Genomic DNA, 17207 nt, shown 5'->3' on the forward strand with positions numbered 1-17207 from the left:
TAACATCTCTATAGTGGTCTCCTTATATCAGCCTTTCTCGACATTTTCTACACAAAGGAACCCTCGAAATAACTTTGTGGTCTCAGGAAACCCTGCTAAAAGTTACTCAGAACGGTTTGGAGCCATTCAGAAATACTCGGAATCACTCGGAAATACTCAGTTCCCGAGTGTTTCCGAGCCTTTCCGAGGGTTTCCGAGTTCAGCCGCGCTGTCCCCGAGTATTTCCAAAGTTCTCAGGCGCCCCCCCCCCCCCCACACCTGGCCACATGCGGTATTGCATACAATAGAAGTCAATGCGGAACAAATTATCTTCGTTTCCATTGACTTCTATGGGGAAACTTGCTTTGATATGCGAGTGCTTTGGATTACAAGCATTCTCCTGGAACGGATTATGCTCATAATCCAAGGTTCCACTGTATATGTACAACTCACGATACATTAGTGTGATGGTCAGAGGGAAGAATGCTCCTTACACTTGTGAACATTAGGAAGAATTACCCCCTTACAGACAGCTAAAAGGACCAATGAGTCAGTGGAAACTTATCTAAGAGGCAGAAATTGCTCCTTGTTCATGGAACCCCTAGAAACCTCTGGAGCAAGGGTCTCCAATCTTTCTAAACAAAGGAACAAATTACTGTCTTTCAGGCTTTAGGGGGGCCGGACTGTGGCCAGTGGGAGTAGAAAATGCCCGTGTCAGTGGAGGGAATAGTACCCCATGATTGGTCTCAGTGGAGGGAATAGTACCCCATGATTGGTCTCAGTGGAGGGAATAGTACTCCATGATTGGTCTCAGTGGAGGGAATAGTGCCCCATGATTGGTCTCAGTGGAGGGAATAGTGCCCCATGATTGGTCTCAGTGGAGGGAATAGTACCCCATGATTGGTCTCAGTGGAAGGAATGGTGTCCCGTGATTGGTCTCAGTGGAAGGAATGGTGTCCCGTGATTGGTCTCAGTGGAAGGAATGGTGTCCCATGATTGGTCTCAGTGGAAGGAATGGTGTACCATCATTGGTGTCAGTGAGAGGAAGGGTGCCTTGTATCAGTGGGAGAAATAGTGCCCCAAGGGCCGGATAGAGGCAAGTGAAGGGCAGTTTGGAGACCACTGCTCTGGAGGAACCCTAGATGAGAAACCCTGTCTTATACAGTGGGCCAACAAACGGATCCATTGTAAAAGGAAAGGATTTTGTGCAACAACAAAGATGCCAAATTTCACATTCAAAGCAGTTAGACACGGGGCCAATATAATATATAAGGTGCATTTCTTTTCCTAAAAATGATTGTAGTTTTTACCGAAAAACAGCAGCACTAACTGTTGTGTCCATAGGCGTGCGCAGCCTATTGCATTAGGGTGTGCACCCCAAAGCTCAAGCACACATACGTGTATATATATAATATGATACACACATTATATTGTCAAAAGTATTGGGACACCTGCCTTTACATGCATGTAGGGTTCAATATTGAGTTGGCTCCGCCCTTTGCAGCTATAACAGCTTCACCTCTTCTGGGAAGGCTGTCCACAAGGTTTAGAAGTGTGTCTATGGGAATGTTTGAACATTCTTCCAGAAGCGCATTTGTGAGGTCAGGCACTGATGTTGGACGAGAAGGTCTGGCTCACAGTCTCCACTCTAATTGATCCCAAAGGTGTTCTATCGGGTTAAGGTCAGGACTCTGTTCAGGCAAGTCAAGTTCCTCCACCCCAAACTCGCTCATCCAAGTCTTTATGGATCTTGCTTTGTGCACTGGTCTAAATCATTATGAGAGGGGGATTATGGTGTGGGGGGGAGGGGATTATGGTGTGGGGTTGTTTTTCAGGGGTTGGGCTTGGCCCCTTAGTTTTGGACAATTTCATGCTCCCAACTTTGTGGGAGGAGTTTGGGGACGGCCCCTTCCTGTCCCAACATGACTGCGCACCAGAGCACAAAGCAACGTCCATAAAGACATGGACTTAGGAAGGGTGGTGGAAAATTAACTTCAAGTGCAATAATTTACATTATAATAGTAACTAAAACATATAACATTAAGTGTAACAATTTAAAAAACAAAAATTCCAAAGTATAATGGTGTGAACCTCCAGCTAAAAAGTTGTTGCACTGGAAGTTAATTTGTATTGCAATTATCCATAGAGGGGTTTCTGCCATCCCTGCTAAGATTCTATTATGTCTTGTTTTCAAACTTATGTGTATTATATATAAAGTTGCATATCGGAGAGACCAGTATTATGGCAGCACCGATCGGCACCGATAGGCCGCACTGTTGGCCACTGATTGGCAGCACTGATGGGCTCTGATTGGCAGCACTGATGGGCACAGATTGGCAGCACAGAGTAGCACTGATTGGCAGCACAGATTGTCAGTGATTGTCAGCGCAGAGTGGCACTGATTGGCAGCACTGATTGGCAGCACAGATTGGCAGAACTGATTGTCAGTGTCAGCACAGATTGGCACCGATTGGCAGCACAGAGTGGCACTGATTGGCAGCACAGATTGGCAGAACTGATTGTCAGTGTCAGCACAAATTGGCACTGATTGGCAGCACAGAGTGGCACTGATTGGCAGCACAGAGTGGCACTGATTGGCAGCACAGATTGGCAGTGATTGTCAGCACTGATTGGAAGCACAGATTGGCAGAACTGATTGTCAGTGTCAGCACAGATTGGCACTGATTGGCAGCACAGAGTGGCACTGATTGGCAGCACAGAGTGGCACTGATTGGCAGCACAGATTGGCAGTGATTGTCAGCACTGATTGGAAGCACAGATTGGCAGAACTGATTGTCAGTGTCAGCACAGATTGGCACTGATTGGCAGCACAGAGTGGCACTGATTGGCAGCACAGATTGGCAGTGATTGGCAGCACAGAGTGGCACTTATTGGCAGCACAGATTGGCAGAACTGATTGTCAGTGTCAGCACAGATTGGCACTGATTGGCAGCACAGAGTGGCACTGATTGGCAGCACAGATTGGCAGTGATTGGCAGCACAGAGTGGCACTTATTGGCAGCACAGTTTGGCAGAACTGATTGTCAGTGTCAGCACAGATTGGCACTGATTGGCAGCATAGAGTGGCACTGATTGGCAGCACAGATTGGCAGTGATTGGCAGCACAGAGTGGCACTGATTGGGGAGAGGTAGTGAGGCTTGCTAGAGCCCTTGTGTGTGACACTGTCATGTAATGGCAGAAAGACCAGCTGTCACAACACAGCCGCGATGTCGGGGGTGGGCGGGGCCGAGGAGCTAACAACCACCAGCCAATGATTGGGCTGCTTAAGAAAGGGGCGGAGCCACATAAAGCAGCCCGCCCAGACCCCTTCCCATTGGCTGGTGTTTGACAGCTGTTAAGCCCGCCCACCCCCGAAATCACAGCTCAGTTTTGACAGATGGACTTTCACTCTGCAAGCAGTGACATTACCGCACTGTCAGTTCACACACTCAGCGCAGCGGCTCTGGTTTCACGATCTGCTGCCTGTGCTACCTGGAAGCGCAGGCTACACATTGTTAAATTCAACATTTTGGGGCAGATCTTTGGAGACAGCTTGGAAAGATTAGGGTGTGCCCAGGCACACCCGGCACACCCCGTGGGCACGCCTATGGTTGTGTCCACTGTAGTAACAACAAATCAATACAAAGTGCAGCTACTGTAATTGGGTCTTGAAACAAACAAATTAGAAGAATCACTGAGGCCCACTTTACACTACCGCGACTTCAAAGTCGCACGTTTTTGCCGCGATTTTACCATGATTTCGTGACCGCGATTTTGACGTGATTTCGAGAATGCGTAAACTTGAGGTATATGGACCTCAACTCGCACGAAAGTCAGACCAAAGTAGTACAGGGACTACTTTGAAGTCAGCACAACTTGAAGTCGCACATATATGAATGGTTATCATTGGAAATCATGGGGAACGACTTGTCAAGCGACTTTGCAGTCCCAAGTCGCAGGACAAGTTGCACAAGTGTGAAAGGGGCCTGACTAATCAGGATCCTCCTGAAAACTTCCCGGTAGGTGATCTGTGGAGCAGTTTATCTACTTATCTACTGTATCCAGGAAATCAGTATTCACATACATTGGGGATGATTTACTAAAGGTAAATCCACTGCAAGTGCACTTGGAAGTGCAGTCACTTTAGATCTGAGGGGAAGTTCTGAAATGAGAGGAAGCTCTGCTGATTTTATTATGAAAAAATAGATATAAATATAGCGCTCGCAAACAATAAGTAAATGTGGAATGAGAAATAATAAAACAACACAAAGTCCAAAACAAATGACTCAAGGTGCTCCAATCCAAAAATGAAGAGAAGAAAGGTGCTTCAAAAAATTCAGGTGCACAACACCCCCTTATGTGTCCCCACTCACCAGATCCACATGACCCCCAGCTTTACACTCTGGTGGGTCACTTAGGGCTTAATATGGATGTCTTTGGGATGATGGATAGGAGATCAGGTCATCAGATCCAGGGTTGCTTGGTGAAGGGTTTCAGCCAGACAAAACACAGCTGTCTGATCCCCAGCTGAGAATCATGTACAAGCAAAAATGCTGTTTTTTATTTTCCTTGCACTTACAGTGCAAAGTGGACATGCCTTTAGTAAATAAACTCCATTATGTTAAAAGACTGAACACACCTTTGTGTCCATATTCAAGAAAATTTAAAAAATGCACTTTGTTTTTTCAAACTTCACAGCTCTGCTAGTGAAAAGATGACTTCTGATTGGCTGCGATGAGATATTCCATTTCGTGCAAATTCAGAAATGTTCACTCAAATTCACTTATACAAGGATATCCCCACTTACCGCGGTATTCTATAAGCTCGGTGTATCGCTCACTGCTCTGGAGATAAGTGGATTGGCCTTGGTGGGATTACAAGGTTCAGTCATTACCCCAGCAATGAACAGACTGGTTTCTTATTGTGTGCAATAAACACTGAGCAGCAAACCGATTTGTTAATCCTGTGCCAGAGAACTGCCACCATCTTCAGGAATAAAGAAGCGCCAGGAGTAGTAATGAGAAGTTAAGTACACAGGTAAAGCTGAATGTTTAGGTATGGCAATGTTTACAAAGTTACATCAGTCCAGCTTGGATCAATGTAAGTATGTATGTGCCATACATGTGGGACCCTGTGGAATCTGGAAATCACTGTAGTAGGCACCCATGTAGTAGATCCTGTGTGCAGCACACAGGGGTTGATTTACTAAAGGCAAATAGGTTGTGCAGCTTGCAAAGAGCAGTTGCTCCAGAGCCTAGTAAATGAGCAGAAGCTCCGCTGACGTCCATCATCCAATCATGTGCAAGCAAAAATGCTGTTTTGTTTATTTCCCCTGCATATGATTGGATATTCTTTGCAAAGTGAAGCTTTAACTCATTTACTAAACTCTGGAGCAACTGCTTTGCAAAGTGCACAGTCTATTTGCCTTTAGTAACAAAAAGGGGAAGCTCCGCTTGTTTGCTCCCCCTCTCTGCTGCCAAATTTGGCACCTTTCGGGGGGAAGGGGGGGAGCAGGTACCTTTTTTTGTGACAGGTACTCGTCCTCACTTGGCGAGTTCTCCCGGAAGTTTGGCCCCCCTTCTCCTCCCACTGCCACTGGGTCATTCAGAAGGCGCAGCGCACTTTGCGCATGCGCAGTAGGGATTCGAGTGTCAAGCCGCAAGGCTTCACTGCCAGTCTCCCCCACGAGGAATGGCGGCAGCAGCCCCCGAGAGCTGATTGAAAAATCGGCTGGGGTGCCAACATCGCAGGATCCCTGGACAGGTAAGTATCCTAATATTAAAAGTCAGCAGCTACAGTATTTGTACCTGCTGACTTTAATTTTTTTTTTGGTGGTGGGGGGGGGGGGCTGGAGCTCCACTTTAAAGGATCACTAAAGATATATATATTTTTTTAAATAACAAACATGATATACTTACCTCCACTGTGCAGCTCGTTTTGCACAGAGTGGCCCTAAACCTGGTCTTCTGGGGTCCCTCGGCGGCTGTCCCGGCTCCCCCCTCGCATGGTGTTGAGTGCTCGCGGGCGCGCTCCCGTGATACAGCCGGCGGCCATAGCCGCTCACTGTATCACTCGGCCCCGCCCCCCGGCGTGCTGCGTCATTGGATGTGATTGACAGCAGTGCGAGCCAATGGCTGCGCTGCTTTCAATCCATCCAATCTAGCCAATCAGCGTCCAGGCTGAGCGGCGAAGAGGATGTCGGGGGTGAGCGCGGGACTTTCGAGGGGTCAGGTAAGTGAAACGGGAGGGCTTGGGGGGGGCGGGGTGGTATTGTCGGATGCTTGGGTGGAGAGGGTGGGACTGACTTCCCAATCACATGATCACCTTGATTGGCTCTCACAGTGGTCACTTGACAGGGAGTCTGTCCCACCTGCTCTCGATCATACCCAGAGACCGTGGGCTGTCTATGACAGCTCAGTCACCGTGCTGGGAGTGTGCTCTCATCACAGACACCTTGGCTGCCATAGACATATATGTGCAGTGTGTGGGAATTAAAGTAAGCACCGCCACCTGACTTGACAAGAGATCGAAAATCGATTGAGCTGGGTGGAACATTGGCGGAACACTGACTGCATCCCTCCAGATCTTCCATCGGCATCCCAATGCTTTCTGAAATTTGTTATCTACAGAGTGTGAACCTATTCCCATTGTGATATGGGGATGACACACAGCACTTATTATGCTGCATTGATACATGAAGTTGGAATTACATTACAGTGATCAGACATTTAATAATGACAGTGGTGTCACTTTACCTACAACTTATTATTGTTGTCTGTTCTGCACACTGGCTGCCATGTGTGTCTGGAAGGCGGTGGAGTTATCATTGTGTTTATCAGGCACCCACCTTAAATGTACTTATTATCAGATGTGTAACTATGGAAATGGGATTTGCAGGCTCATGAGCTTTGTCTGCCTGTCACTGTTCCTGCCAACATGCCTTAAAATGCACAGAAAAAAAGTATCTATCTATCTATCTATCTATCTATCTATCTATCTATCTATCTATCTATCTATCTATCTATCTATCTATCTATCTATCTATCTATCTATCTATCATTTACAATCACAATGTGATTGGATAATTTTCTTAGATATACCAAATGTAACGCAACAGCCCATCTGCCCTTCCGCTTCATGCTTTTTCACTTCCTCACTCACACACAATCCCTCGCCATTTTAATCCTTTTCCAACACTTTTATCACAGTCACATCCCTTCACTCCTAGTCCCTCCAAGTGTATAGTTTACCCATTTCAACTGTCTCACCCCATCCATTTAGATACCAGTCCAGTGATTTGTAAGTCCCCCCTAGTCGCTGCGGGGTTACCTTTGGTGACGTCCTGTGCCTGCCAGCGTTATAAGTAAGCAGCTCTGATCTTCCCCCCATATATATTTTGTTTTTGGCATTATTGTATTAGATGCTGTTACTATTCTGGTCAATTGTATTGTTATTGATTATTTGCCAATTAAATTACAGATATCCTCCTGACGAAGTGGCATTAGACCGCAAAACTAATTGAGATGTTATCTGTGATCAACTATCCCACTGTGATCTTTCCCGTTTGGGGATCATTATCTTGGTGATACACATGGATTGTTACCATGTTTTTAACCTCCCTGGCGGTATGATTATTTCAGATTTTTCTGTCTCAAAGCGGTACAATTATTTTGCATGGAAATTTGGCGTTTTATATTGTAGGCCTGTAATTCTTAGCAATAACACACTTAAATCTGTCCACCAAGAGTCTAGTAGATATCCCGGGTATGATGAAGTTTGAAACATAAAATCATAAATTATAATTAATAAATATAAATAATTATAAAAAATAATAATAAAATACATTTCCCCACGATTCACTATCGCTCAATTCTGCAAGTGTTCTAATTTACTATCGCTGTTTTCTAGCTGGTCCAAAACCACTTTTGACGTAAAGGGACACTTTTTTAGGTTGCTATGGACAATCTCCAGTTTCCAGGCAGAAAGAACAGTATATATAATATAAAACTGCATGCAGGGCACTGGACAAAGCACTGGGGACAAAAGGGATGTGAAATGATTTCATACAGTAATGTAATCTGTAAGATTCCAGTGTACTGTATGTGTTATGAATTTTCACTTTTTTGGATTTGCCGCCAGGCTCCGCCCCCGTGCGTTGTGACGCTCGCAGGGAACGGAGCCCGGCACACAGGACATCGGGGCGGAGGACAGAGCCTGCGGACACAGCGGGGGGACATTGCAGGATCCTGGGGACAAGGTAAGTAACCTCTTCCAGGATCCTGCGATGTAATCCCGAGTGTAGCCAGGGAGGCTACTTTGTACCTGATTATTCGTTATGTTTTATTCATTTTGTATTAGTAAACCTTTATATAATTTTATTACATATCTGCCTACGTCAGGGGTCCTCAAACTACGGCCCTCCAGTTGTTCAGGAACTACAATTCCCATCATGCCCAGTCAGGTCTGTGAATGTCAGAGTTTTGCAATGCCTCATGGGATGTGTAGTTCCGCAACAGCTGGAGGGCCGTAGTTTGGAGATCCCTGGCCTACGTCCTTGAATCTACTCTAGTTTATATTGTACCGAGATAGTCCGATTGCCCCCGTTCTCTAAGGAGGCTTGGTTGGGGACCAAGCTCCCGACCTCTTTATTTCTATCTTTTTTGCCTGTCAAATGCTGTCTGAAGATCGCTCTTCAGAGACCAAAGCACATGTGAACAAACCCTTAATAATTTTTTTTACATTTTCTTTTACACTTTTTAGAATTGTATTTATTATGTAACATTTTTAACAGCCCTGTTGGGGGGCTTTGGTGAGATATCTGAACAGACCCCGGATGCCTCACTTTTGAGGAAAAAGAAAAGGATTTAATTTACTAAAAGTAAAGTGCAAAATCTGGTGCAGCTGTGTATGGTAGCCAATAGTGGTGCACCAAAATTTCTGCCGCCGAAAAACAGGGCAAAAACTGTGTTTTCGGCATTGCCCGAAAGAATAAAAGGTGCCGATAATGGAGCCACAAAGGGGGCGGGGTCCACCCATTGTGGGGGTGTCATCCTGGAGCGCCCCAGTTCTCCCCTCCCTTCCTCCTCCTCACACAGAGCGGCGATCTCCCTGCGTCACGGAGCTGAATTGTCCGGGCGGCTGAAGTAACAATTTCCCCCCATAGCTCTTAAAGGGCCATTTTTTTTTTTTTCATTTTTTTAAATGACAAAATTTTTTTTTTTATTGCATTTTAGTGTAAATATGAGATCTGAGGACTTTTTGACCCCAGATCTCATATTTAGGAGGTCCTGTCATGCTTTTTTTCTATTTCAAGGGATGTTTACATTCCTTGTAATAGGAATAAAAGTGACACAATTTTTTTTTTAAAACAGTGTGAAAATAAAAAATAAAAGGTAAAATAAATAAGAAAAAAAAAAAATTTTAAACGTGCCCCGTCCCGCCGAGCTCGCGTGCAGAAGCGAACGCATACGTGAGTAGCGCCCGCATATGAAAACAGTGTTCAAACCACACATGTGAGGTATCGCCGTGATCAGTAGAGCGAGAGCAATAATTGTAGTCCTAGACCTCCTCTGTAACACAAAACATGCAACCTGTAGAATTTTTTAAACGTCACCTATGGAGATTTTTAAGGGTAAAAGTTTGTCGCCATTCCACGAGCGGGCGCAATTTTGAAGCGTGACATGTTGGGTATCAATTTACTCGGTGTAACATTATCTTTTATAAAAAAAAAAAAAAAAAATGGGCTAACTTTACTGTTGTCTTATTTTTTAATTCAAAAAAGTGTATTCTTTTTTAAAAAAGTGCACTTGTAAGACCGCTGTGCAAATACTGTGTGACAGAAAGTATTACAACGACCGCCATTTCATTCTCTAGGGTGTTAGAAAAAAAAAATGTATAATGTTTGGGGGTTCTAAGTAATTTTCTAGCAAAAAAAAAACTGTTTTTAACTTGTAAACACCACATCTAAAAAAGAGGCCCGGTCTTAAAGTGGATAATACAATTTTATATTTAAAAAAAAAAAAACTGTCATTTTCGGTTTTCGGCAAAGTGCATCCTGCATTTTCGGTACCAAAATTTCCATTCAGGTAACCCCTAGTAGCCAATCAGCTTCTAACTTCAGTTTGTTCAATAAAGCTTTAACAAAAAAAAACAAAAAAATGGAAGCTGATTGGTTTCTATGCAGAGCTGCACCCGATTTTGCACTCTCCAGTTTTAGTAAATCCACCCCATAGAATCCTCAGTACCTTTGTAGAAGTGCTGTGTACAGTGTGGCTTCCCGTTCATTCGCAAACTGAAGCATAGTAAACACAGTTTACTATGTTTCCGTTATGAATGAACAGAGGAGAGGAAATTCAGGACGATCCTGCCCATTCCAGGATGGTTGGGAGGTATGCATTTACATACCTCATGAAGTCTGACTGGAATACTCCCCGGATGGTGCTAGTATTGATCACCTTCACCATCACAGGAGTGAGCTCCCAAATTCTGAGCTGAGAGCTACTGCATCAGGGGAGAGAAAGCATGTGAGGGGGTGTGAATCGGAGAAAGAGCTCACTCCTGTGATGGAGGAGGTGAGCAGAACGACTAGGCCTCATTGTCCTAGCAATATCCTGGGAGTATTCCAGTCAGGCTTCAGGTGGTAGGTACAGGGCCTACACCTACAGTAAGGGTATTATTCATCTTTAGTCAGAGCTGCACAGTTTGTTTTTATCTACAGGCGCCCCTTATCTGCATAGGGCGATTTTTTTCTAGTAAGGGTGAACTAACCCTTTACCATTGCACTAAGGTATTTCCTCTGGAGACAGAGCCATCCTGGCAGAATCCAGGCATTGTATCCAGGCACAGCTTCCCTGACTAAGTGCCTTTATTAAAGATCAGTCATGCGGTCCTGTGAGGTGAATTCCCTGCAGCATTCTGGAAAGCTGATCCGTCTCCTCAGACATCCACAGAGCCCGACATGCACAAGGTAATGATTAATGCAGATTAATGCACACAAAGCCTCGCCGAAGAAAGGCATTAAAGGAGTTTTCTATTCCGGTCAAACATATCATTTTATAACCGAATCCGGGGACAAAGCTTTCCCGGGCACTGGTTCTAATTTATATTCCAGCATTCGCCCCTGAATACCCCTCCAATCAAAGCACCAGAGCTGTCCTTATCCTCGTCCTCTGAATGTGCAGCCAGGGGAGCGTTCCCTAATTCCAGCGCTGTCCCCGTAACCCCGCCCACATTTAGGCCCCTTTCACACTGGGGCGGGAGGTGCGTCGGCGGTAAAGCGCTGCTATTATTAGCGGCGCTTTATCGGCGTATTTGGCCCCTAGCGGGGCAGTTTTACCCCCTGCTAGCGGCCGAGAAAGGGTTAAAAACCACCGCAAAGCGCCTCTGCAGAGGCGCTTTGCCGGCGGTATAGCCGTGCCCTCCCATTGATTTCAATGGGCAGGAGCAGTGAAGGAGCGATGTATACACTCCGCTCCTTCACCACTCAGAAGATGCTGCTGGCAGGACTTTTTTTCCCGTCCTGCTAGCCCACCGCTCCAGTGTGAAAGCCCTCGGGCTTTCACACTGGAGACACAGCAGCGGCTGTTTCGGGTCAGTTTGCAGGCGCTATGTTTAGCGCAATGGCGCCTGCAAACCGCCCCAGTGTGAAAGGGATCTTAGGGCTCACGCATGCAAGGGTTGTGTTCATGCTTTGCTTGCAATGGTTTTCAGTAGGACTGGCTGCGTCCAAAGAAATACAACGCAAACCAGATGAAACGCTGCCTCCACACTACACTATAAAAGCGGTGTTCCAGCCGCAATTTTTTTTTTAATAAAAAGTCAGCAGCTCTAAACACTGTAGCTGCTGACTTTTAATAAGGACACTTACCTGTCCAGGGAGCCCGCGATGTCGGCCAGCCTGCGGCCGATCCGTCCATCGGATCGAGTGCCGGCGCCATCATCTTAACGAAGGGAAACAGGCAGTGGAGCCTTGCGGCTTCACTGCCCGTTTCCTACTGCGCATGCGTGAGTCGCGCGGCGCTTTGTGAATGGCCCTGTTGATTTCTGGCACACGCACATGTCCCAGAAGACAACGGGGCATCTCGCCGAAGAGGAGAACAGCGCCGCGGAATAGGAAGAGGCAGATTAGGAAGCCTGCCTAGCAACAGGGGTTTCTGGTAAGTAAAAAATTTTTTTTTTTCAAATTTTTTTTATATATTTTTTTGAGAATATTAATGTAATTTTTTATTTTAGGGTGGACCTCCGCTTTAAAGGGTTTTAAAAGGCAAAAAGTTTTTATTGTTTTTGGAGTAGGGAATGAGTTCACTTCTTGTCGTGAACTTCTTCAATGTCGGCGGAGTCATCATCACCCCTCTGAAAAGTATTCCAGGGGGATGGGATGACCCCTCCTGATTGCCTATATTTTTTTACGATCCTAAGGAGGATTTTGTATTGTGATATAACGCTGCAACCTCATGCCAAGCGGCTGGCACAAGGTACAGTCTCATTACGGCACAGTCTCATTGGCATCAATGAGCCCGTCTGACAAGTGTCATGACTAGCCAAAGGTAACATGCCAAATTCAATTTGCTGCACTTTGAAATAAGGCATTGTGGCCAGGGTAATGCACATGGATTGTGTTATTTTGTAGGTAGGCGGTCAGGGGGTGGTAAAAACACAAATCAACCACCTGTTTTACTGCCCATGTCGCGCTGTGCCTCCTCAATGGTTGGGCAATCTTCTGGGACCTGTGACATGTCCCAGAAGATTACAGGGAGGGGGGAGAGGAGAACTTCCGCTCAAGTCGAATAGGCGGCCCGAGTGGAAGTGGGAGCCGGGTACCTGTCAAAACTAGGTACATGCTCCCCCCCCCCCGAAAAAAAATCTGCATGCCAAATGTGGCATGTAAGGGAATGAGGAGGCCTTAAAGCGGAATTTCCACTTTTGGGTGTAACGCAGCTTTAAGCTCATCACACACATTCCAATCTGACTGTACAATATATTGTAGATCTTACTAGAGATGCACCATCATTTCGGGCGAAAATGGTGTTATCGGCATTTAGCCAATAAGAGAAACAGGTGCCGATAATGGCGCCAAAAACGCACGTAATTTTGCTGTGACTTTACTGTGCTTAAGTGTATTTTTCATAAGTCACGTGACTCAAAAGCCGCATCAAAAACGTAACATTATTGATGTGCTCCTGCTGCATTTTCAATGCATTTCAGCAGGGAGGTGCAATTTTTTAACTGACCAAAAATGCAGCAAGCAAGATTTTTAACACCACAACAGAAGCGCAATGGACCAGTGTGAAGACATACATAGAATTTAAAGGGATACATTTTTCTTGTGCTTTTCTTGCGCTAAAGGTGCCAATGATGTCCGGAAATAAATTCATATTAATTTAAATTCATGATCTTAATTAAAAATTTGAATATAATACAATTATATATAAAAATGTATATATTTTATATTTTTTAAAAACTGTCGTTTTCGGGTTTCGTTATTCGGTCCAAATGCATCCTGCATTTTCGGTTTCGGCACCAAAATTTCTATTCGGTGCATCTCTAAATCTGACAACAACTATGTAGTGTGAGGGTCTGCCTGACTGGATACAAATGGATTGGATTGTCTAGGTACCTTATCAAACCACATAGTTTTGGTATAACCAAGATTGTACAGTGAGACTGCAAAGTGTACGGCCAACTTTAGACAGTTTGTTACTGGAACAGGTGTCCCCATTGGAAGATTCCCCCTCAGCACCTGTTTATGTGGTAACTGGTCAACTTTGTATGTCACAATATTTCTGTACCGGAGACAATGATCACCTGGTTAGATGGAGGGGTAAAATCTCCTCAGTAGTTCCTACTCTTCTGCATTCCATCCAAAACTACAAAAAAAGTTTTGGCTTTAAGTATGTCTTAAAGTGCACTTCAATAATGCTGTCTACACTAGCCCTTACACTGCCAAAAAGAAGTGGATTGCATAGCAGAGAGTCATATGACAAGATGCTATGGTCCTTTCCAAACAAAACTCAAATTAAAGGTATGCTGGGTGAACATTTTTACTTCAGCAAGGGAGAAAATACACACTATATTGTCAAAAGTATTGGGACACCTGCTTTTACACGCACATGAACTTTAATGGCATCCCAGTCTTATGCCCCGTACACACGGTCGGACTTTGTTCAGACATTCCGACAACAAAATCCTAGGATTTTTTCCGACGAATGTTGGCTCAAACTTGTCTTGCATACACACGGTCACACAAAGTTGTCGGAAAATCCGATCATTCTGAACGCGGTGACGTAAAACACGTATGTTGGGACTATAAACGGGGCAGTGGCCAATAGTTTTCATCTCTTTATTTATTCTGAGCATACCTGAGCGGTACTTTGTCCGTCGGATTTGTGTACACACGATCGGAATTTCCGTCAACGGATCTTGTTGTCGGAAAATTTTATAGCCTGCTCTCAAACTTTGCGTGTCGGAAAATCCAATGGAAAATGTGTGATGGAGCCTACACACGGTCGGAATTTCCGACAACAAGGTCCTATCACACATTTTCCGTCGGAAAATCCGACTGTGTGTATGGGGCATTAGTCTGTAGGGTTCAATATTGAGTTGGCCCACCCTTTGCAGCTATATCAGTTTCAACTCTTCTGGGAAGGCTGTCCACAAGGTTTAGGAGTGTGTCTATGGGAATTCTTCCAGAAGCGCATTTGTGAGGTCAGGCACTGATGTTGGATGAGAAGTCCTGGCTCACAGTCTCCTCTCTAATTCACCCCAAAGGTGTTTTATCGGGTTGAGGTCAGGACTCTGGTCAGGTTTTTATGGACCTTGCTTTGTGCACTGGTGCGCAGTCATGTTGGAACAAGAAGGGGCCATCCCCAAACTGTTCCCAGAATGTTGGGAGCATGAAATTGTCCAAAATGTCTTGGTATGCTGACACCTTAAGAGTTCCCTTCACTGAAACTAGGAGGCCAAGCCCAACCCCTGAAAAACAACCCCCACACCACAATCCCCCCTCCAACAAATGATTTGGACCAGTGCACAAAGCTAGAGAATCTTCATCTTCTTCAACCCAACCCATATCATCATGGTGATTGAATTATGCTGACTGAGTTGTCCATGTGGCTGTAAATACTGGAGTATGTTACCAACACTATAAACAATATATTGGACTGTGCTGATCTTCCTAAATTAAAGTGGACCTTCACTTAAAAGTGAAAGTACTGCTAAGCTGCCTCCCCCTTCCCCCCCACCCAAGTAAAATATTTGAATGTTTTGGTGGAGGGGGCGGGGGGTTCTGGGAGCGGGTACCTTTTTCATACCTGTATCCATTCGCACTTCCTCATTGCTCACCTAGGCAAAAATGTATTATGTAAGTTTGGCTCGTCCCCCCCACCTTCAAGCTCCTGGGACAAGTCAAACGTCCCAAGAGGCTGCAGGACAATGAAGTACAATCTCACGCAGTGGGGGAACTGTCTGTGACTTCCTACTGTTTACCATCCGGCTCCTCACTGTGCTTGCACAAGATCGCTGTGGGAGTTGGCTGTGAAATGGCAGGAAGTCACAGCTGACTCCCAGAGCCATGATGGCGGTGTCGGGAATCCGAAGACCAGCAAAGAACTGGCCTGGGTGAAGACAGTGCTGGACTCCTGGGCTGGTGAGTGTCTGCTTCTTAAAAGTCAGTAGCTTTAGTATTTATAGCTGTTGACTTTAATTTGTTTTTAAACGACTGGAGTTCCTCAAATCGTGTGCCAAATGTCATAAAACTCAGTCCAAATTGCAAGAATATCTCACAGGTGAAGCTTCTGTTAAATGTTAAAACCGCAGGAGTTTATGTTGTCTTCACACCACATGGAAACAAAGTTGCAGATCTCTTAAATGGTATTTACAACTGCTGTTTCTCACAGATGATTCACAAATGTGAGTACATGTTGCTTGTTTTCCCAATATGGCACTTTGTATCACAGCCACACTTTATCTCCATGCGGTGTTGTTCAAGATGATAAACTGCTGTTATACTGCTCCGACCCTCCTCCTGAGGAAGCCTACTCTAACAAGTAGAGGATGCTTTATACTATGAGTGTTAGAAATTCATTTGGTACTGCCCAACTCAGGTTTTTTTGCCCTTCCTTTTAAAAAAGAAGCCTTGCTTCCATTTGTTATGTGTTCTGTTCCCCAGTACCTGTATTGCTTTGTCTCATCTTCCTACATACTGTCTAATGCTTCATACACACGGTCGGAATTTCCGTCAAAAAAAGTGTGATGGGAGTGTATGCTCCATCCAACTTTTTCTGTCTGAATTTGCACCAGCAAAAGATTGAGAGCTGGTTCTCTATTTTTCCGATGGGAAAAGTTCTTGACGGAAATTCCGTTCGTCTGTATGCAATTCCGACGCGCAAAAAACACGCATGCTCGGAAACAATTCGACGCATGCTCGGAAGCATTGAACTTCATTTTCTCGGCTCGTTGTAGTGTTGTACATCACCACGTTCTTCACGGTCGAAAGTTCAGAGAACTTTTGTGTGACCGTGTGTATGCAAGCCAAGCTTTAGCGGAATTCCGTCGGAAAAACCATCCAAGATTTTTCCGATGGAGATTCCGCTCGTGTGTACAGGGCAGGTTAGTTGTAAAGTTGGACAGGGCACCCCTCATCCCTCCACGGCCAACCGACAACGCAGATAACAAGGAGATGGCTGATTTGACAGACGTTGCTTTTTTTCTCCAAGCAATTGACAGCTTGCCTGGAATATTTTCGCTGGCAAGCCCCCCTCCCGTTGCATTCCCCATGAGATGCTTGTATTGGGCAAGTGCTTGGAGACAGATAAATGCCATCTGTCAAAGCAGACTTCTCCTTGCTAGCTGAGTTGCAGATGAGCGTGGGGGGATTAGACAACACATAGGAAGGTGGGACAAAGTACTACATTTACTTTGTCCTCTGAGAAACAGAACACATAAAATGGAATTCCAGGCTATAACTATCTCATCTTAAATCTGCTACCACCCTCCTTCTAACTCATATTCTAACTAGCCTGCAGAAGGGTGATGCTTAGGCCTACCTATTCACAGAGCACTCTGGTCTGGTCCCCTCATCTGCCCAGCAGCTGGTTTCAGGGGAAAGAAGAGAGAGCCAGCAGTGGATGGAATGCCTGCATGGTGACGTCACCCATAGGCGTACTACGGGTCATCTGTTGTTCGCTGTTCCTCCTCTGTTGGGAGCTGATCACATGACCAGACCAGAGCA

General features: G+C 45.2%; 1 protein-coding gene across 2 annotated transcripts in view; it reads right to left on the reverse strand.

Annotated features, from left to right (window-relative positions):
* Positions 1-17207, reverse strand: part of SERTAD4 (SERTA domain containing 4) — an 82465-nt gene that overhangs the window by 25965 nt on the left and 39293 nt on the right. The gene's annotated exons all lie outside the window — the stretch shown is intronic.

The sequence above is a fragment of the Aquarana catesbeiana genome, linkage group LG04 (genome assembly GCF_042186555.1).
Source record: "Aquarana catesbeiana isolate 2022-GZ linkage group LG04, ASM4218655v1, whole genome shotgun sequence".
Lineage (NCBI taxonomy): Eukaryota > Metazoa > Chordata > Amphibia > Anura > Ranidae > Aquarana > Aquarana catesbeiana.